The sequence below is a fragment of the Hyperolius riggenbachi genome, chromosome 4 (genome assembly GCF_040937935.1).
Source record: "Hyperolius riggenbachi isolate aHypRig1 chromosome 4, aHypRig1.pri, whole genome shotgun sequence".
Classification (NCBI taxonomy): Eukaryota; Metazoa; Chordata; class Amphibia; order Anura; family Hyperoliidae; genus Hyperolius; species Hyperolius riggenbachi.
Window position 1 is genome coordinate 42,823,917 of NC_090649.1, and position 20,721 is coordinate 42,844,637.

A 20,721-nucleotide genomic window follows, 5' to 3' on the forward strand; every position below is an offset into this window, starting at 1 on the left:
AAAGGTGCTCACATAGCAGTATGAGGAGGGCACTCTGCACACGGCCTGAGATTTAGCTGAGAGGATTGAAAAAAAGGAAGTTGCTCTTTCCCTTAACTTGTTTTTAGATGAGGTACTTCCCAACAAAAGTTACAAACCAAAAAGCCTTTCAGTCCCGGCAAGCAAAAAAAGTGGTTGCTTTCATTTGACTTAAGTTTGTTACTACTTTTTTTTCTGTACTTTTAGTATGTTTTCTTAATTGCTAGGTGCTGGGAAAGCAAGTTGTAGGTAAGCTGACACAACATCTCAACATCTACTGTGAGAAAACTCAGGACAAAAGTAGAATGAATGAGGGCCTAGAGAGAACGCTCCAAATTTGAGCAAGGCCCTGAGTAGAGTGCAAAGACAACAAGGCAAAAAGTTGTAAAACAACCCCAGATGAGCAGATGCTGCTGACTTGGCATTTCCGAGGCTTTTCTAGACAGTTAAAAAGAAGCCTAATAGGTGAGTACTGGAGAGGGAGAGATGCTGCACGTCACTGGCACTGCTAGAAGACATGCAAGGCCTTTGGGCACGCAAGTGTCCCAAGGCTGCTTTAACTTGTGTGTCTTAGAGTCATGTTTGCTGGGTACTAGGGTCCCTCTTCTCGACTGTCAGCCAGCACTGTGGCCAAGTGCCACGGTGACTCTTGCAAATGTCCTTAAATGGCTTCTGGCCTGCAGAGATGTCTTAAGCTTGAGAAGTGCAAAGTGTGGAGGTGTGCCAAAATCCTAGCATTTGCATTGGCCGGGAATCGAACCCGGGCCTCCCGCGTGGCAGGCGAGCATTCTTCCACTGAACCACCAATGCCTTGCCCTGTTGCTCGGTGCTGAAAAACGTGGCCAGCCAAATCAGGCCATACAAGATTGCCTTCTTCTGTGCGGATGGCAAAGGTGAGGCTGGCGCCATTTTGCAATTTTTGACATTTCAGCTCAAGCAAGCAAGCCCGGCTAGCTCAGTCGGTAGAGCATGAGACTCTTAATCTCAGGGTCGTGGGTTCGAGCCCCACGTTGGGCGATCAAAGCTTCTCCTTTTACTTTCTACTAGGCAGAGCTCCTCCAAAACGATTACAAACCATCACCAGGCCATCACTTCCTCTTTCACATGCCACTCCCCACTCCCTTTGCTAACAAACGAAAATGTCATCTCAGCTTTCCCCTTCACTTTTACTCACACAACCTCTGTTAACAACTTTTCAGCAAAAGTGCTTCACCACCCCAAGAAAGAGAAAAACACTCCTTCTTACAATCTTACTCATCTTTCCTATACTACTTTTCTTATCTGCTTTTCCCAGATTTCCGTTGGCTTTACTCCAGTCCTTTTGTCAAGGAGAGACTTACAATCAATCACTTGACAAGGAACAACCACCTGAAAGATACTCATTCTCGTATGCCTGGTGCACACCATGCAATTCCCCATCAGATAGATGGGCCGATAGATCCTTTCCGACAGACACGATCGGATTTCCGTTCGGATTTCCGATCACTACTATGCAAATCAATCAGAAAAACGATCGGAAATCAGATCGGACCTGCCGGAAATCATCTGTTCGACCCATCTATCTGACAGGCATTGGTATGGTGTGTATTAGGCTTTGCACTCCAAAGGTGCTCACATAGCAGTATGAGGAGGGCACTCTGCACACGGCCTGAGATTTAGCTGAGAGGATTGAAAAAAAGGAAGTTGCTCTTTCCCTTAACTTGTTTTTAGATGAGGTACTTCCCAACAAAAGTTACAAACCAAAAAGCCTTTCAGTCCCGGCAAGCAAAAAAAGTGGTTGCTTTCATTTGACTTAAGTTTGTTACTACTTTTTTTTCTGTACTTTTAGTATGTTTTCTTAATTGCTAGGTGCTGGGAAAGCAAGTTGTAGGTAAGCTGACACAACATCTCAACATCTACTGTGAGAAAACTCAGGACAAAAGTAGAATGAATGAGGGCCTAGAGAGAACACTCCAAATTTGAGCAAGGCCCTGAGTAGAGTGCAAAGACAACAAGGCAAAAAGTTGTAAAACAACACCAGATGAGCAGATGCTGCTGACTTGGCATTTCCGAGGCTTTTCTAGACAGTTAAAAAGAAGCCTAATAGGTGAGTACTGGAGAGGGAGAGATGCTGCACGTCACTGGCACTGCTAGAAGACATGCAAGGCCTTTGGGCACGCAAGTGTCCCAAGGCTGCTTTAACTTGTGTGTCTTAGAGTCATGTTTGCTGGGTACTAGGGTCCCTCTTCTCGACTGTCAGCCAGCACTGTGGCCAAGTGCCACGGTGACTCTTGCAAATGTCCTTAAATGGCTTCTGGCCTGCAGAGATGTCTTAAGCTTGAGAAGTGCAAAGTGTGGAGGTGTGCCAAAATCCTAGCATTTGCATTGGCCGGGAATCGAACCCGGGCCTCCCGCGTGGCAGGCGAGAATTCTTCCACTGAACCACCAATGCCTTGCCCTGTTGCTCGGTGCTGAAAAACGTGGCCAGCCAAATCAGGCCATACAAGATTGCCTTCTTCTGTGCGGATGGCAAAGGTGAGGCTGGCGCCATTTTGCAATTTTTGACATTTCAGCTCAAGCAAGCAAGCCCGGCTAGCTCAGTCGGTAGAGCATGAGACTCTTAATCTCAGGGTCGTGGGTTCGAGCCCCACGTTGGGCGATCAAAGCTTCTCCTTTTACTTTCTACTAGGCAGAGCTCCTCCAAAACGATTACAAACCATCACCAGGCCATCACTTCCTCTTTCACATGCCACTCCCCACTCCCTTTGCTAACAAACGAAAATGTCATCTCAGCTTTCCCCTTCACTTTTACTCACACAACCTCTTTTAACAACTTTTCAGCAAAAGTGCTTCACCACCCCAAGAAAGAGAAAAACACTCCTTCTTACAATCTTACTCATCTTTCCTATACTACTTTTCTTATCTGCTTTTCCCAGATTTCCGTTGGCTTTACTCCAGTCCTTTTGTCAAGGAGAGACTTACAATCAATCACTTGACAAGGAACAACCACCTGAAAGATACTCATTCTCGTATGCCTGGTGCACACCATGCAATTCCCCATCAGATAGATGGGCCGATAGATCCTTTCCGACAGACACGATCGGATTTCCGTTCGGATTTCCGATCACTACTATGCAAATCAATCAGAAAAACGATCGGAAATCAGATCGGACCTGCCGGAAATCATCTGTTCGACCCATCTATCTGACAGGCATTGGTATGGTGTGTATTAGGCTTTGCACTCCAAAGTTGCTCACATAGCAGTATGAGGAGGGCACTCTGCACACGGCCAGAGATTTAGCTGAGAGGATTGAAAAAAAGGAAGTTGCTCTTTCCCTTAACTTGTTTTTAGATGAGGTACTTCCCAACAAAAGTTACAAACCAAAAAGCCTTTCAGTCCCGGCAAGCAAAAAAAGTGGTTGCTTTCATTTGACTTAAGTTTGTTACTACTTTTTTTTCTGTACTTTTAGTATGTTTTCTTAATTGCTAGGTGCTGGGAAAGCAAGTTGTAGGTAAGCTGACACAACATCTCAACATCTACTGTGAGAAAACTCAGGACAAAAGTAGAATGAATGAGGGCCTAGAGAGAACGCTCCAAATTTGAGCAAGGCCCTGAGTAGAGTGCAAAGACAACAAGGCAAAAAGTTGTAAAACAACACCAGATGAGCAGATGCTGCTGACTTGGCATTTCCGAGGCTTTTCTAGACAGTTAAAAAGAAGCCTAATAGGTGAGTACTGGAGAGGGAGAGATGCTGCACGTCACTGGCACTGCTAGAAGACATGCAAGGCCTTTGGGCACGCAAGTGTCCCAAGGCTGCTTTAACTTGTGTGTCTTAGAGTCATGTTTGCTGGGTACTAGGGTCCCTCTTCTCGACTGTCAGCCAGCACTGTGGCCAAGTGCCACGGTGACTCTTGCAAATGTCCTTAAATGGCTTCTGGCCTGCAGAGATGTCTTAAGCTTGAGAAGTGCAAAGTGTGGAGGTGTGCCAAAATTCTAGCATTTGCATTGGCCGGGAATCGAACCCAGGCCTCCCGCGTGGCAGGCGAGAATTCTACCACTGAACCACCAATGCCTTGCCCTGTTGCTCGGTGCTGAAAAACGTGGCCAGCCAAATCAGGCCATACAAGATTGCCTTCTTCTGTGCGGATGGCAAAGGTGAGGCTGGCGCCATTTTGCAATTTTTGACATTTCAGCTCAAGCAAGCAAGCCCGGCTAGCTCAGTCGGTAGAGCATGAGACTCTTAATCTCAGGGTCGTGGGTTTGAGCCCCACGTTGGGCGATCAAAGCTTCTCCTTTTACTTTCTACTAGGCAGAGCTCCTCCAAAACGATTACAAACCATCACCAGGCCATCACTTCCTCTTTCACATGCCACTCCCCACTCCCTTTGCTAACAAACGAAAATGTCATCTCAGCTTTCCCCTTCACTTTTACTCACACAACCTCTTTTAACAACTTTTCAGCAAAAGTGCTTCACCACCCCAAGAAAGAGAAAAACACTCCTTCTTACAATCTTACTCATCTTTCCTATACTACTTTTCTTATCTGCTTTTCCCAGATTTCCGTTGGCTTTACTCCAGTCCTTTTGTCAAGGAGAGACTTACAATCAATCACTTGACAAGGAACAACCACCTGAAAGATACTCATTCTCGTATGCCTGGTGCACACCATGCAATTCCCCATCAGATAGATGGGCCGATAGATCCTTTCCGACAGACACGATCGGATTTCCGTTCGGATTTCCGATCACTACTATGCAAATCCATCAGAAAAACGATCGGAAATCAGATCGGACCTGCCGGAAATCATCTGTTCGACCCATCTATCTGACAGGCATTGGTATGGTGTGTATTAGGCTTTGCACTCCAAAGGTGCTCACATAGCAGTATGAGGAGGGCACTCTGCACACGGCCTGAGATTTAGCTGAGAGGATTGAAAAAAAGGAAGTTGCTCTTTCCCTTAACTTGTTTTTAGATGAGGTACTTCCCAACAAAAGTTACAAACCAAAAAGCCTTTCAGTCCCGGCAAGCAAAAAAAGTGGTTGCTTTCATTTGACTTAAGTTTGTTACTACTTTTTTTTCTGTACTTTTAGTATGTTTTCTTAATTGCTAGGTGCTGGGAAAGCAAGTTGTAGGTAAGCTGACACAACATCTCAACATCTACTGTGAGAAAACTCAGGACAAAAGTAGAATGAATGAGGGCCTAGAGAGAACGCTCCAAATTTGAGCAAGGCCCTGAGTAGAGTGCAAAGACAACAAGGCAAAAAGTTGTAAAACAACCCCAGATGAGCAGATGCTGCTGACTTGGCATTTCCGAGGCTTTTCTAGACAGTTAAAAAGAAGCCTAATAGGTGAGTACTGGAGAGGGAGAGATGCTGCACGTCACTGGCACTGCTAGAAGACATGCAAGGCCTTTGGGCACGCAAGTGTCCCAAGGCTGCTTTAACTTGTGTGTCTTAGAGTCATGTTTGCTGGGTACTAGGGTCCCTCTTCTCGACTGTCAGCCAGCACTGTGGCCAAGTGCCACGGTGACTCTTGCAAATGTCCTTAAATGGCTTCTGGCCTGCAGAGATGTCTTAAGCTTGAGAAGTGCAAAGTGTGGAGGTGTGCCAAAATCCTAGCATTTGCATTGGCCGGGAATCGAACCCGGGCCTCCCGCATGGCAGGCGAGCATTCTACCACTGAACCACCAATGCCTTGCCCTGTTGCTCGGTGCTGAAAAACGTGGCCAGCCAAATCAGGCCATACAAGATTGCCTTCTTCTGTGCGGATGGCAAAGGTGAGGCTGGCGCCATTTTGCAATTTTTGACATTTCAGCTCAAGCAAGCAAGCCCGGCTAGCTCAGTCGGTAGAGCATGAGACTCTTAATCTCAGGGTCGTGGGTTCGAGCCCCACGTTGGGCGATCAAAGCTTCTCCTTTTACTTTCTACTAGGCAGAGCTCCTCCAAAACGATTACAAACCATCACCAGGCCATCACTTCCTCTTTCACATGCCACTCCCCACTCCCTTTGCTAACAAACGAAAATGTCATCTCAGCTTTCCCCTTCACTTTTACTCACACAACCTCTGTTAACAACTTTTCAGCAAAAGTGCTTCACCACCCCAAGAAAGAGAAAAACACTCCTTCTTACAATCTTACTCATCTTTCCTATACTACTTTTCTTATCTGCTTTTCCCAGATTTCCGTTGGCTTTACTCCAGTCCTTTTGTCAAGGAGAGACTTACAATCAATCACTTGACAAGGAACAACCACCTGAAAGATACTCATTCTCGTATGCCTGGTGCACACCATGCAATTCCCCATCAGATAGATGGGCCGATAGATCCTTTCCGACAGACACGATCGGATTTCCGTTCGGATTTCCGATCACTACTATGCAAATCAATCAGAAAAACGATCGGAAATCAGATCGGACCTGCCGGAAATCATCTGTTCGACCCATCTATCTGACAGGCATTGGTATGGTGTGTATTAGGCTTTGCACTCCAAAGGTGCTCACATAGCAGTATGAGGAGGGCACTCTGCACACGGCCTGAGATTTAGCTGAGAGGATTGAAAAAAAGGAAGTTGCTCTTTCCCTTAACTTGTTTTTAGATGAGGTACTTCCCAACAAAAGTTACAAACCAAAAAGCCTTTCAGTCCCGGCAAGCAAAAAAAGTGGTTGCTTTCATTTGACTTAAGTTTGTTACTACTTTTTTTTTCTGTACTTTTAGTATGTTTTCTTAATTGCTAGGTGCTGGGAAAGCAAGTTGTAGGTAAGCTGACACAACATCTCAACATCTACTGTGAGAAAACTCAGGACAAAAGTAGAATGAATGAGGGCCTAGAGAGAACACTCCAAATTTGAGCAAGGCCCTGAGTAGAGTGCAAAGACAACAAGGCAAAAAGTTGTAAAACAACACCAGATGAGCAGATGCTGCTGACTTGGCATTTCCGAGGCTTTTCTAGACAGTTAAAAAGAAGCCTAATAGGTGAGTACTGGAGAGGGAGAGATGCTGCACGTCACTGGCACTGCTAGAAGACATGCAAGGCCTTTGGGCACGCAAGTGTCCCAAGGCTGCTTTAACTTGTGTGTCTTAGAGTCATGTTTGCTGGGTACTAGGGTCCCTCTTCTCGACTGTCAGCCAGCACTGTGGCCAAGTGCCACGGTGACTCTTGCAAATGTCCTTAAATGGCTTCTGGCCTGCAGAGATGTCTTAAGCTTGAGAAGTGCAAAGTGTGGAGGTGTGCCAAAATCCTAGCATTTGCATTGGCCGGGAATCGAACCCGGGCCTCCCGCGTGGCAGGCGAGAATTCTACCACTGAACCACCAATGCCTTGCCCTGTTGCTCGGTGCTGAAAAACGTGGCCAGCCAAATCAGGCCATACAAGATTGCCTTCTTCTGTGCGGATGGCAAAGGTGAGGCTGGCGCCATTTTGCAATTTTTGACATTTCAGCTCAAGCAAGCAAGCCCGGCTAGCTCAGTCGGTAGAGCATGAGACTCTTAATCTCAGGGTCGTGGGTTTGAGCCCCACGTTGGGCGATCAAAGCTTCTCCTTTTACTTTCTACTAGGCAGAGCTCCTCCAAAACGATTACAAACCATCACCAGGCCATCACTTCCTCTTTCACATGCCACTCCCCACTCCCTTTGCTAACAAACGAAAATGTCATCTCAGCTTTCCCCTTCACTTTTACTCACACAACCTCTTTTAACAACTTTTCAGCAAAAGTGCTTCACCACCCCAAGAAAGAGAAAAACACTCCTTCTTACAATCTTACTCATCTTTCCTATACTACTTTTCTTATCTGCTTTTCCCAGATTTCCGTTGGCTTTACTCCAGTCCTTTTGTCAAGGAGAGACTTACAATCAATCACTTGACAAGGAACAACCACCTGAAAGATACTCATTCTCGTATGCCTGGTGCACACCATGCAATTCCCCATCAGATAGATGGGCCGATAGATCCTTTCCGACAGACACGATCGGATTTCCGTTCGGATTTCCGATCACTACTATGCAAATCAATCAGAAAAACGATCGGAAATCAGATCGGACCTGCCGGAAATCATCTGTTCGACCCATCTATCTGACAGGCATTGGTATGGTGTGTATTAGGCTTTGCACTCCAAAGTTGCTCACATAGCAGTATGAGGAGGGCACTCTGCACACGGCCAGAGATTTAGCTGAGAGGATTGAAAAAAAGGAAGTTGCTCTTTCCCTTAACTTGTTTTTAGATGAGGTACTTCCCAACAAAAGTTACAAACCAAAAAGCCTTTCAGTCCCGGCAAGCAAAAAAAGTGGTTGCTTTCATTTGACTTAAGTTTGTTACTACTTTTTTTTCTGTACTTTTAGTATGTTTTCTTAATTGCTAGGTGCTGGGAAAGCAAGTTGTAGGTAAGCTGACACAACATCTCAACATCTACTGTGAGAAAACTCAGGACAAAAGTAGAATGAATGAGGGCCTAGAGAGAACGCTCCAAATTTGAGCAAGGCCCTGAGTAGAGTGCAAAGACAACAAGGCAAAAAGTTGTAAAACAACACCAGATGAGCAGATGCTGCTGACTTGGCATTTCCGAGGCTTTTCTAGACAGTTAAAAAGAAGCCTAATAGGTGAGTACTGGAGAGGGAGAGATGCTGCACGTCACTGGCACTGCTAGAAGACATGCAAGGCCTTTGGGCACGCAAGTGTCCCAAGGCTGCTTTAACTTGTGTGTCTTAGAGTCATGTTTGCTGGGTACTAGGGTCCCTCTTCTCGACTGTCAGCCAGCACTGTGGCCAAGTGCCACGGTGACTCTTGCAAATGTCCTTAAATGGCTTCTGGCCTGCAGAGATGTCTTAAGCTTGAGAAGTGCAAAGTGTGGAGGTGTGCCAAAATCCTAGCATTTGCATTGGCCGGGAATCGAACCCGGGCCTCCCGCGTGGCAGGCGAGAATTCTACCACTGAACCACCAATGCCTTGCCCTGTTGCTCGGTGCTGAAAAACGTGGCCAGCCAAATCAGGCCATACAAGATTGCCTTCTTCTGTGCGGATGGCAAAGGTGAGGCTGGCGCCATTTTGCAATTTTTGACATTTCAGCTCAAGCAAGCAAGCCCGGCTAGCTCAGTCGGTAGAGCATGAGGCTCTTAATCTCAGGGTCGTCGGTTCGAGCCCCACGTTGGGCGATCAAAGCTTCTCCTTTTACTTTCTACTAGGCAGAGCTCCTCCAAAACGATTACAAACCATCACCAGGCCATCACTTCCTCTTTCACATGCCACTCCCCACTCCCTTTGCTAACAAACGAAAATGTCATCTCAGCTTTCCCCTTCACTTTTACTCACACAACCTCTTTTAACAACTTTTCAGCAAAAGTGCTTCACCACCCCAAGAAAGAGAAAAACACTCCTTCTTACAATCTTACTCATCTTTCCTATACTACTTTTCTTATCTGCTTTTCCCAGATTTCCGTTGGCTTTACTCCAGTCCTTTTGTCAAGGAGAGACTTACAATCAATCACTTGACAAGGAACAACCACCTGAAAGATACTCATTCTCGTATGCCTGGTGCACACCATGCAATTCCCCATCAGATAGATGGGCCGATAGATCCTTTCCGACAGACACGATCGGATTTCCGTTCGGATTTCCGATCACTACTATGCAAATCCATCAGAAAAACGATCGGAAATCAGATCGGACCTGCCGGAAATCATCTGTTCGACCCATCTATCTGACAGGCATTGGTATGGTGTGTATTAGGCTTTGCACTCCAAAGTTGCTCACATAGCAGTATGAGGAGGGCACTCTGCACACGGCCAGAGATTTAGCTGAGAGGATTGAAAAAAAGGAAGTTGCTCTTTCCCTTAACTTGTTTTTAGATGAGGTACTTCCCAACAAAAGTTACAAACCAAAAAGCCTTTCAGTCCCGGCAAGCAAAAAAAGTGGTTGCTTTCATTTGACTTAAGTTTGTTACTACTTTTTTTTCTGTACTTTTAGTATGTTTTCTTAATTGCTAGGTGCTGGGAAAGCAAGTTGTAGGTAAGCTGACACAACATCTCAACATCTACTGTGAGAAAACTCAGGACAAAAGTAGAATGAATGAGGGCCTAGAGAGAACGCTCCAAATTTGAGCAAGGCCCTGAGTAGAGTGCAAAGACAACAAGGCAAAAAGTTGTAAAACAACACCAGATGAGCAGATGCTGCTGACTTGGCATTTCCGAGGCTTTTCTAGACAGTTAAAAAGAAGCCTAATAGGTGAGTACTGGAGAGGGAGAGATGCTGCACGTCACTGGCACTGCTAGAAGACATGCAAGGCCTTTGGGCACGCAAGTGTCCCAAGGCTGCTTTAACTTGTGTGTCTTAGAGTCATGTTTGCTGGGTACTAGGGTCCCTCTTCTCGACTGTCAGCCAGCACTGTGGCCAAGTGCCACGGTGACTCTTGCAAATGTCCTTAAATGGCTTCTGGCCTGCAGAGATGTCTTAAGCTTGAGAAGTGCAAAGTGTGGAGGTGTGCCAAAATCCTAGCATTTGCATTGGCCGGGAATCGAACCCAGGCCTCCCGCATGGCAGGCGAGAATTCTACCACTGAACCACCAATGCCTTGCCCTGTTGCTCGGTGCTGAAAAACGTGGCCAGCCAAATCAGGTCATACAAGATTGCCTTCTTCTGTGCGGATGGCAAAGGTGAGGCTGGCGCCATTTTGCAATTTTTGACATTTCAGCTCAAGCAAGCAAGCCCGGCTAGCTCAGTAGGTAGAGCATGAGACTCTTAATCTCAGGGTCGTGGGTTCGAGCCCCACGTTGGGCGATCAAAGCTTCTCCTTTTACTTTCTACTAGGCACAGCTCCTCCAAAACGATTACAAACCATCACCAGGCCATCACTTCCTCTTTCACATGCCACTCCCCACTCCCTTTGCTAACAAACGAAAATGTCATCTCAGCTTTCCCCTTCACTTTTACTCACACAACCTCTTTTAACAACTTTTCAGCAAAAGTGCTTCACCACCCCAAGAAAGAGAAAAACACTCCTTCTTACAATCTTACTCATCTTTCCTATACTACTTTTCTTATCTGCTTTTCACAGATTTCCGTTGGCTTTACTCCAGTCCTTTTGTCAAGGAGAGACTTACAATCAATCACTTGACAAGGAACAACCACCTGAAAGATACTCATTCTCGTATGCCTGGTGCACACCATGCAATTCCCCATCAGATAGATGGGCCGATAGATCCTTTCCGACAGACACGATCGGATTTCCGTTCGGATTTCCGATCACTACTATGCAAATCAATCAGAAAAACGATCGGAAATCAGATCGGACCTGCCGGAAATCATCTGTTCGACCCATCTATCTGACAGGCATTGGTATGGTGTGTATTAGGCTTTGCACTCCAAAGGTGCTCACATAGCAGTATGAGGAGGGCACTCTGCACACGGCCTGAGATTTAGCTGAGAGGATTGAAAAAAAGGAAGTTGCTCTTTCCCTTAACTTGTTTTTAGATGAGGTACTTCCCAACAAAAGTTACAAACCAAAAAGCCTTTCAGTCCCGGCAAGCAAAAAAAGTGGTTGCTTTCATTTGACTTAAGTTTGTTACTACTTTTTTTTTCTGTACTTTTAGTATGTTTTCTTAATTGCTAGGTGCTGGGAAAGCAAGTTGTAGGTAAGCTGACACAACATCTCAACATCTACTGTGAGAAAACTCAGGACAAAAGTAGAATGAATGAGGGCCTAGAGAGAACACTCCAAATTTGAGCAAGGCCCTGAGTAGAGTGCAAAGACAACAAGGCAAAAAGTTGTAAAACAACACCAGATGAGCAGATGCTGCTGACTTGGCATTTCCGAGGCTTTTCTAGACAGTTAAAAAGAAGCCTAATAGGTGAGTACTGGAGAGGGAGAGATGCTGCACGTCACTGGCACTGCTAGAAGACATGCAAGGCCTTTGGGCACGCAAGTGTCCCAAGGCTGCTTTAACTTGTGTGTCTTAGAGTCATGTTTGCTGGGTACTAGGGTCCCTCTTCTCGACTGTCAGCCAGCACTGTGGCCAAGTGCCACGGTGACTCTTGCAAATGTCCTTAAATGGCTTCTGGCCTGCAGAGATGTCTTAAGCTTGAGAAGTGCAAAGTGTGGAGGTGTGCCAAAATCCTAGCATTTGCATTGGCCGGGAATCGAACCCGGGCCTCCCGCGTGGCAGGCGAGAATTCTACCACTGAACCACCAATGCCTTGCCCTGTTGCTCGGTGCTGAAAAACGTGGCCAGCCAAATCAGGCCATACAAGATTGCCTTCTTCTGTGCGGATGGCAAAGGTGAGGCTGGCGCCATTTTGCAATTTTTGACATTTCAGCTCAAGCAAGCAAGCCTGGCTAGCTCAGTCGGTAGAGCATGAGACTCTTAATCTCAGGGTCGTGGGTTTGAGCCCCACGTTGGGCGATCAAAGCTTCTCCTTTTACTTTCTACTAGGCAGAGCTCCTCCAAAACGATTACAAACCATCACCAGGCCATCACTTCCTCTTTCACATGCCACTCCCCACTCCCTTTGCTAACAAACGAAAATGTCATCTCAGCTTTCCCCTTCACTTTTACTCACACAACCTCTTTTAACAACTTTTCAGCAAAAGTGCTTCACCACCCCAAGAAAGAGAAAAACACTCCTTCTTACAATCTTACTCATCTTTCCTATACTACTTTTCTTATCTGCTTTTCCCAGATTTCCGTTGGCTTTACTCCAGTCCTTTTGTCAAGGAGAGACTTACAATCAATCACTTGACAAGGAACAACCACCTGAAAGATACTCATTCTCGTATGCCTGGTGCACACCATGCAATTCCCCATCAGATAGATGGGCCGATAGATCCTTTCCGACAGACACGATCGGATTTCCGTTCGGATTTCCGATCACTACTATGCAAATCAATCAGAAAAACGATCGGAAATCAGATCGGACCTGCCGGAAATCATCTGTTCGACCCATCTATCTGACAGGCATTGGTATGGTGTGTATTAGGCTTTGCACTCCAAAGTTGCTCACATAGCAGTATGAGGAGGGCACTCTGCACACGGCCAGAGATTTAGCTGAGAGGATTGAAAAAAAGGAAGTTGCTCTTTCCCTTAACTTGTTTTTAGATGAGGTACTTCCCAACAAAAGTTACAAACCAAAAAGCCTTTCAGTCCCGGCAAGCAAAAAAAGTGGTTGCTTTCATTTGACTTAAGTTTGTTACTACTTTTTTTTCTGTACTTTTAGTATGTTTTCTTAATTGCTAGGTGCTGGGAAAGCAAGTTGTAGGTAAGCTGACACAACATCTCAACATCTACTGTGAGAAAACTCAGGACAAAAGTAGAATGAATGAGGGCCTAGAGAGAACGCTCCAAATTTGAGCAAGGCCCTGAGTAGAGTGCAAAGACAACAAGGCAAAAAGTTGTAAAACAACACCAGATGAGCAGATGCTGCTGACTTGGCATTTCCGAGGCTTTTCTAGACAGTTAAAAAGAAGCCTAATAGGTGAGTACTGGAGAGGGAGAGATGCTGCACGTCACTGGCACTGCTAGAAGACATGCAAGGCCTTTGGGCACGCAAGTGTCCCAAGGCTGCTTTAACTTGTGTGTCTTAGAGTCATGTTTGCTGGGTACTAGGGTCCCTCTTCTCGACTGTCAGCCAGCACTGTGGCCAAGTGCCACGGTGACTCTTGCAAATGTCCTTAAATGGCTTCTGGCCTGCAGAGATGTCTTAAGCTTGAGAAGTGCAAAGTGTGGAGGTGTGCCAAAATCCTAGCATTTGCATTGGCCGGGAATCGAACCCGGGCCTCCCGCGTGGCAGGCGAGAATTCTACCACTGAACCACCAATGCCTTGCCCTGTTGCTCGGTGCTGAAAAACGTGGCCAGCCAAATCAGGCCATACAAGATTGCCTTCTTCTGTGCGGATGGCAAAGGTGAGGCTGGCGCCATTTTGCAATTTTTGACATTTCAGCTCAAGCAAGCAAGCCTGGCTAGCTCAGTCGGTAGAGCATGAGACTCTTAATCTCAGGGTCGTGGGTTCGAGCCCCACGTTGGGCGATCAAAGCTTCTCCTTTTACTTTCTACTAGGCAGAGCTCCTCCAAAACGATTACAAACCATCACCAGGCCATCACTTCCTCTTTCACATGCCACTCCCCACTCCCTTTGCTAACAAACGAAAATGTCATCTCAGCTTTCCCCTTCACTTTTACTCACACAACCTCTTTTAACAACTTTTCAGCAAAAGTGCTTCACCACCCCAAGAAAGAGAAAAACACTCCTTCTTACAATCTTACTCATCTTTCCTATACTACTTTTCTTATCTGCTTTTCCCAGATTTCCGTTGGCTTTACTCCAGTCCTTTTGTCAAGGAGAGACTTACAATCAATCACTTGACAAGGAACAACCACCTGAAAGATACTCATTCTCGTATGCCTGGTGCACACCATGCAATTCCCCATCAGATAGATGGGCCGATAGATCCTTTCCGACAGACACGATCGGATTTCCGTTCGGATTTCCGATCACTACTATGCAAATCAATCAGAAAAACGATCGGAAATCAGATCGGACCTGCCGGAAATCATCTGTTCGACCCATCTATCTGACAGGCATTGGTATGGTGTGTATTAGGCTTTGCACTCCAAAGTTGCTCACATAGCAGTATGAGGAGGGCACTCTGCACACGGCCAGAGATTTAGCTGAGAGGATTGAAAAAAAGGAAGTTGCTCTTTCCCTTAACTTGTTTTTAGATGAGGTACTTCCCAACAAAAGTTACAAACCAAAAAGCCTTTCAGTCCCGGCAAGCAAAAAAAGTGGTTGCTTTCATTTGACTTAAGTTTGTTACTACTTTTTTTTCTGTACTTTTAGTATGTTTTCTTAATTGCTAGGTGCTGGGAAAGCAAGTTGTAGGTAAGCTGACACAACATCTCAACATCTACTGTGAGAAAACTCAGGACAAAAGTAGAATGAATGAGGGCCTAGAGAGAACGCTCCAAATTTGAGCAAGGCCCTGAGTAGAGTGCAAAGACAACAAGGCAAAAAGTTGTAAAACAACACCAGATGAGCAGATGCTGCTGACTTGGCATTTCCGAGGCTTTTCTAGACAGTTAAAAAGAAGCCTAATAGGTGAGTACTGGAGAGGGAGAGATGCTGCACGTCACTGGCACTGCTAGAAGACATGCAAGGCCTTTGGGCACGCAAGTGTCCCAAGGCTGCTTTAACTTGTGTGTCTTAGAGTCATGTTTGCTGGGTACTAGGGTCCCTCTTCTCGACTGTCAGCCAGCACTGTGGCCAAGTGCCACGGTGACTCTTGCAAATGTCCTTAAATGGCTTCTGGCCTGCAGAGATGTCTTAAGCTTGAGAAGTGCAAAGTGTGGAGGTGTGCCAAAATCCTAGCATTTGCATTGGCCTGGAATCGAACCCGGGCCTCCCGCGTGGCAGGCGAGAATTCTACCACTGAACCACCAATGCCTTGCCCTGTTGCTCGGTGCTGAAAAACGTGGCCAGCCAAATCAGGCCATACAAGATTGCCTTCTTCTGTGCGGATGGCAAAGGTGAGGCTGGCGCCATTTTGCAATTTTTGACATTTCAGCTCAAGCAAGCAAGCCCGGCTAGCTCAGTCGGTAGAGCATGAGACTCTTAATCTCAGGGTCGTCGGTTCGAGCCCCACGTTGGGCGATCAAAGCTTCTCCTTTTACTTTCTACTAGGCAGAGCTCCTCCAAAACGATTACAAACCATCACCAGGCCATCACTTCCTCTTTCACATGCCACTCCCCACTCCCTTTGCTAACAAACGAAAATGTCATCTCAGCTTTCCCCTTCACTTTTACTCACACAACCTCTTTTAACAACTTTTCAGCAAAAGTGCTTCACCACCCCAAGAAAGAGAAAAACACTCCTTCTTACAATCTTACTCATCTTTCCTATACTACTTTTCTTATCTGCTTTTCCCAGATTTCCGTTGGCTTTACTCCAGTCCTTTTGTCAAGGAGAGACTTACAATCAATCACTTGACAAGGAACAACCACCTGAAAGATACTCATTCTCGTATGCCTGGTGCACACCATGCAATTCCCCATCAGATAGATGGGCCGATAGATCCTTTCCGACAGACACGATCGGATTTCCGTTCGGATTTCCGATCACTACTATGCAAATCAATCAGAAAAACGATCGGAAATCAGATCGGACCTGCCGGAAATCATCTGTTCGACCCATCTATCTGACAGGCATTGGTATGGTGTGTATTAGGCTTTGCACTCCAAAGTTGCTCACATAGCAGTATGAGGAGGGCACTCTGCACACGGCCAGAGATTTAGCTGAGAGGATTGAAAAAAAGGAAGTTGCTCTTTCCCTTAACTTGTTTTTAGATGAGGTACTTCCCAACAAAAGTTACAAACCAAAAAGCCTTTCAGTCCCGGCAAGCAAAAAAAGTGGTTGCTTTCATTTGACTTAAGTTTGTTACTACTTTTTTTTCTGTACTTTTAGTATGTTTTCTTAATTGCTAGGTGCTGGGAAAGCAAGTTGTAGGTAAGCTGACACAACATCTCAACATCTACTGTGAGAAAACTCAGGACAAAAGTAGAATGAATGAGGGCCTAGAGAGAACGCTCCAAATTTGAGCAAGGCCCTGAGTAGAGTGCAAAGACAACAAGGCAAAAAGTTGTAAAACAACACCAGATGAGCAGATGCTGCTGACTTGGCATTTCCGAGGCTTTTCTAGACAGTTAAAAAGAAGCCTAATAGGTGAGTACTGGAGAGGGAGAGATGCTGCACGTCACTGGCACTGCTAGAAGACATGCAAGGCCTTTGGGCACGCAAGTGTCCCAAGGCTGCTTTAACTTGTGTGTCTTAGAGTCATGTTTGCTGGGTACTAGGGTCCCTCTTCTCGACTGTCAGCCAGCACTGTGGCCAAGTGCCACGGTGACTCTTGCAAATGTCCTTAAATGGCTTCTGGCCTGCAGAGATGTCTTAAGCTTGAGAAGTGCAAAGTGTGGAGGTGTGCCAAAATCCTAGCATTTGCATTGGCCGGGAATCGAACCCGGGCCTCCCGCGTGGCAGGCGAGAATTCTACCACTGAACCACCAATGCCTTGCCCTGTTGCTCGGTGCTGAAAAACGTGGCCAGCCAAATCAGGCCATACAAGATTGCCTTCTTCTGTGCGGATGGCAAAGGTGAGGTTGGCGCCATTTTGCAATTTTTGACATTTCAGCTCAAGCAAGCAAGCCCGGCTAGCTCAGTCGGTAGAGCATGAGACTCTTAATCTCAGGGTCGTGGGTTCGAGCCCCACGTTGGGCGATCAAAGCTTCTCCTTTTACTTTCTACTAGGCAGAGCTCCTCCAAAACGATTACAAACCATCACCAGGCCATCACTTCCTCTTTCACATGCCACTCCCCACTCCCTTTGCTAACAAACGAAAATGTCATCTCAGCTTTCCCCTTCACTTTTACTCACACAACCTCTGTTAACAACTTTTCAGCAAAAGTGCTTCACCACCCCAAGAAAGAGAAAAACACTCCTTCTTACAATCTTACTCATCTTTCCTATACTACTTTTCTTATCTGCTTTTCCCAGATTTCCGTTGGCTTTACTCCAGTCCTTTTGTCAAGGAGAGACTTACAATCAATCACTTGACAAGGAACAACCACCTGAAAGATACTCATTCTCGTATGCCTGGTGCACACCATGCAATTCCCCATCAGATAGATGGGCCGATAGATCCTTTCCGACAGACACGATCGGATTTCCGTTCGGATTTCCGATCACTACTATGCAAATCCATCAGAAAAACGATCGGAAATCAGATCGGACCTGCCGAAAATCATCTGTTCGACCCATCTATCTGACAGGCATTGGTATGGTGTGTATTAGGCTTTGCACTCCAAAGTTGCTCACATAGCAGTATGAGGAGGGCACTCTGCACACGGCCAGAGATTTAGCTGAGAGGATTGAAAAAAAGGAAGTTGCTCTTTCCCTTAACTTGTTTTTAGATGAGGTACTTCCCAACAAAAGTTACAAACCAAAAAGCCTTTCAGTCCCGGCAAGCAAAAAAAGTGGTTGCTTTCATTTGACTTAAGTTTGTTACTACTTTTTTTTCTGTACTTTTAGTATGTTTTCTTAATTGCTAGGTGCTGGGAAAGCAAGTTGTAGGTAAGCTGACACAACATCTCAACATCTACTGTGAGAAAACTCAGGACAAAAGTAGAATGAATGAGGGCCTAGAGAGAACGCTCCAAATTTGAGCAAGGCCCTGAGTAGAGTGCAAAGACAACAAGGCAAAAAGTTGTAAAACAACACCAGATGAGCAGATGCTGCTGACTTGGCATTTCCGAGGCTTTTCTAGACAGTTAAAAAGAAGCCTAATAGGTGAGTACTGGAGAGGGAGAGATGCTGCACGTCACTGGCACTGCTAGAAGACATGCAAGGCCTTTGGGCACGCAAGTGTCCCAAGGCTGCTTTAACTTGTGTGTCTTAGAGTCATGTTTGCTGGGTACTAGGGTCCCTCTTCTCGACTGTCAGCCAGCACTGTGGCCAAGTGCCACGGTGACTCTTGCAAATGTCCTTAAATGGCTTCTGGCCTGCAGAGATGTCTTAAGCTTGAGAAGTGCAAAGTGTGGAGGTGTGCCAAAATCCTAGCATTTGCATTGGCCAGGAATCAAACCCGGGCCTCCCGCGTGGCAGGCGAGAATTCTACCACTGAACCACCAATGCCTTGCCCTGTTGCTCGGTGCTGAAAAACGTGGCCAGCCAAATCAGGCCATACAAGATTGCCTTCTTCTGTGCGGATGGCAAAGGTGAGGCTGGCGCCATTTTGCAATTTTTGACATTTCAGCTCAAGCAAGCAAGCCCGGCTAGCTCAGTCGGTAGAGCATGAGACTCTTAATCTCAGGGTCGTGGGTTCGAGCCCCACGTTGGGCGATCAAAGCTTCTCCTTTTACTTTCTACTAGGCAGAGCTCCTCCAAAACGATTACAAACCATCACCAGGCCATCACTTCCTCTTTCACATGCCACTCCCCACTCCCTTTGCTAACAAACGAAAATGTCATCTCAGCTTTCCCCTTCACTTTTACTCACACAACCTCTTTTAACAACTTTTCAGCAAAAGTGCTTCACCACCCCAAGAAAGAGAAAAACACTCCTTCTTACAATCTTACTCATCTTTCCTATACTACTTTTCTTATCTGCTTTTCACAGATTTCCGTTGGCTTTACTCCAGTCCTTTTGTCAAGGAGAGACTTACAATCAATCACTTGACAAGGAACAACCACCTGAAAGATACTCATTCTCTTATGCCTGGTGCACACCATGCAATTCCCCATCAGATAGATGGGCCGATAGATCCTTTCCGACAGACACGATCAGATTTCCGATCGGATTTCTGATCACTTCTATGCAAATCCATCAGAAAAACAATCGGAAATCAGATCGGACCTGCCGGAAATCATCTGTTCGACCCATCTATCTGACAGGCAATTGTATGGTGTGTATTAGGCTTTGCACTCCAAAGCTGCTCACATAGCAGTATGAGGAGGACACTCTGCACACGGCCTGAGATTTAGCTGAGAGGATTGAAAAAAAGGAAGTTGCTCTTTCCCTTAACTTGTTTTTAGATGAGGTACTTCCCAACAAAAGTTACAAACCAAAAAGCCTTTCAGTCCCGGCAAGCAAAAAAAGTGGTTGCTTTCATTTGACTTAAGTTTGTTACTACTTTTTTTCTCTCTACTTTTAGTATGTTTTCTTAATTGCTAGGTGCTGGGAAAGCAAGTTGTAGGTAAGCTGACACAACATCTCAACATCTACTGTGAGAAAACTCAGGACAAAAGTAGAATGAATGAGGGCTTAGAGAGAACGCTCCAAATTTGAGCAAGGCCCTGTTTAGAGTGCAAAGACAACAAGGCAAAAAGTTGTAAAACAACACCAGATGAGCAGCTGCTGCTGACTTGGCATTTCCAAGGCTTTTCTAGACAGTTAAAAAGAAGCCTAATAGGTGAGTACTTGGGAGGGAGAGATGCTGCACATCACTGGCACTGCTAGAAGACATGCAAGGCCTTTGGACACGCAAGTGTCCCAAGGCTGCTTTAACTTGTGTGTCTTAGAGTCATGTTTGCTGGGTACTAGTGTCCCTCTTCTTGACTGTCAGCCAGCACTGTGGCCAAGTGCCACGGTGACTCTTGCAAATGTCCTCAAATGGCTTCTGGCCTGCAGAGATGTCTTAAGCTTGAGAAGTGCAAAGTGTGGACGTGTGCCAAAATCCTAGCATTTGCATTGGCCAGGAATCGAACCCAGGTCTCCCACGTGGCAGGCGAGAATTCTACCACTGAACCACCAATGCCTTGCCTTGTTGCTTGGTGCTGGAATCAGCCAAATCAGGCCATACAAGATTGCCTTCTTCTGTGCGGATGGCTAAGGTGAGGCTGGCACCATTTTGCAATTTTTGACATTTCAGCTCAGCAAGCAAGCCTGGCTAGCTCAGTCGGTAGAGCATGAGACTCTTAATCTCAGGGTCGTGGGTTCGAGCCCCACGTTGGGCGATCAAAGCTTCTCCTTTTACTTTCTACTAGGCAGAGCTCCTCCAAAACGATTACAAACCATCACCAGGCCATCACTTCCTCTTTCACATGCCACTCCCCACTCCCTTTGCTAACAAACGAAAATGTCATCTCAGCTCTCCCCTTCACTTTTACTCTCACAACCTCTTTGAACAACTTTTCAGCAAAAGAGCTTCACCGCCCTAAGAAAGAGAAAAACACTCCTTCTTTCAATCTTGCTC

The 20,721-nt window shown here is 46.0% G+C and overlaps 18 non-coding genes across 18 annotated transcripts; 8 read left to right on the forward strand and 10 right to left on the reverse strand.

Moving 5' to 3' along the window:
- Window positions 1-757: 757 nt before the first annotated feature.
- On the reverse strand, window positions 758-828 carry TRNAG-GCC (transfer RNA glycine (anticodon GCC)). Its single transcript has one exon. It is a non-coding gene; the product is annotated as a tRNA-Gly (tRNA).
- Window positions 829-962: 134 nt separating this feature from the next.
- TRNAK-CUU (transfer RNA lysine (anticodon CUU)) lies at window positions 963-1,035 on the forward strand. Its single transcript has one exon. It is a non-coding gene; the product is annotated as a tRNA-Lys (tRNA).
- A 1,343-nt stretch (window positions 1,036-2,378) lies between these two features.
- TRNAG-GCC (transfer RNA glycine (anticodon GCC)) lies at window positions 2,379-2,449 on the reverse strand. The gene has a single exon. It is a non-coding gene; the product is annotated as a tRNA-Gly (tRNA).
- Window positions 2,450-2,583: 134 nt separating this feature from the next.
- TRNAK-CUU (transfer RNA lysine (anticodon CUU)) lies at window positions 2,584-2,656 on the forward strand. The gene has a single exon. It is a non-coding gene; the product is annotated as a tRNA-Lys (tRNA).
- Window positions 2,657-3,999: 1,343 nt separating this feature from the next.
- TRNAG-GCC (transfer RNA glycine (anticodon GCC)) lies at window positions 4,000-4,070 on the reverse strand. Its single transcript has one exon. It is a non-coding gene; the product is annotated as a tRNA-Gly (tRNA).
- A 1,550-nt stretch (window positions 4,071-5,620) lies between these two features.
- TRNAG-GCC (transfer RNA glycine (anticodon GCC)) lies at window positions 5,621-5,691 on the reverse strand. The gene has a single exon. It is a non-coding gene; the product is annotated as a tRNA-Gly (tRNA).
- Window positions 5,692-5,825: 134 nt separating this feature from the next.
- On the forward strand, window positions 5,826-5,898 carry TRNAK-CUU (transfer RNA lysine (anticodon CUU)). Its single transcript has one exon. It is a non-coding gene; the product is annotated as a tRNA-Lys (tRNA).
- A 1,344-nt stretch (window positions 5,899-7,242) lies between these two features.
- Window positions 7,243-7,313, reverse strand: TRNAG-GCC (transfer RNA glycine (anticodon GCC)). Its single transcript has one exon. It is a non-coding gene; the product is annotated as a tRNA-Gly (tRNA).
- A 1,550-nt stretch (window positions 7,314-8,863) lies between these two features.
- On the reverse strand, window positions 8,864-8,934 carry TRNAG-GCC (transfer RNA glycine (anticodon GCC)). Its single transcript has one exon. It is a non-coding gene; the product is annotated as a tRNA-Gly (tRNA).
- Window positions 8,935-10,484: 1,550 nt separating this feature from the next.
- Window positions 10,485-10,555, reverse strand: TRNAG-GCC (transfer RNA glycine (anticodon GCC)). Its single transcript has one exon. It is a non-coding gene; the product is annotated as a tRNA-Gly (tRNA).
- Window positions 10,556-10,689: 134 nt separating this feature from the next.
- On the forward strand, window positions 10,690-10,762 carry TRNAK-CUU (transfer RNA lysine (anticodon CUU)). The gene has a single exon. It is a non-coding gene; the product is annotated as a tRNA-Lys (tRNA).
- A 1,344-nt stretch (window positions 10,763-12,106) lies between these two features.
- On the reverse strand, window positions 12,107-12,177 carry TRNAG-GCC (transfer RNA glycine (anticodon GCC)). The gene has a single exon. It is a non-coding gene; the product is annotated as a tRNA-Gly (tRNA).
- Window positions 12,178-13,727: 1,550 nt separating this feature from the next.
- TRNAG-GCC (transfer RNA glycine (anticodon GCC)) lies at window positions 13,728-13,798 on the reverse strand. Its single transcript has one exon. It is a non-coding gene; the product is annotated as a tRNA-Gly (tRNA).
- A 134-nt stretch (window positions 13,799-13,932) lies between these two features.
- Window positions 13,933-14,005, forward strand: TRNAK-CUU (transfer RNA lysine (anticodon CUU)). Its single transcript has one exon. It is a non-coding gene; the product is annotated as a tRNA-Lys (tRNA).
- Window positions 14,006-16,969: 2,964 nt separating this feature from the next.
- Window positions 16,970-17,040, reverse strand: TRNAG-GCC (transfer RNA glycine (anticodon GCC)). The gene has a single exon. It is a non-coding gene; the product is annotated as a tRNA-Gly (tRNA).
- Window positions 17,041-17,174: 134 nt separating this feature from the next.
- On the forward strand, window positions 17,175-17,247 carry TRNAK-CUU (transfer RNA lysine (anticodon CUU)). Its single transcript has one exon. It is a non-coding gene; the product is annotated as a tRNA-Lys (tRNA).
- A 1,548-nt stretch (window positions 17,248-18,795) lies between these two features.
- On the forward strand, window positions 18,796-18,868 carry TRNAK-CUU (transfer RNA lysine (anticodon CUU)). Its single transcript has one exon. It is a non-coding gene; the product is annotated as a tRNA-Lys (tRNA).
- A 1,541-nt stretch (window positions 18,869-20,409) lies between these two features.
- On the forward strand, window positions 20,410-20,482 carry TRNAK-CUU (transfer RNA lysine (anticodon CUU)). Its single transcript has one exon. It is a non-coding gene; the product is annotated as a tRNA-Lys (tRNA).
- Window positions 20,483-20,721: the final 239 nt, after the last annotated feature.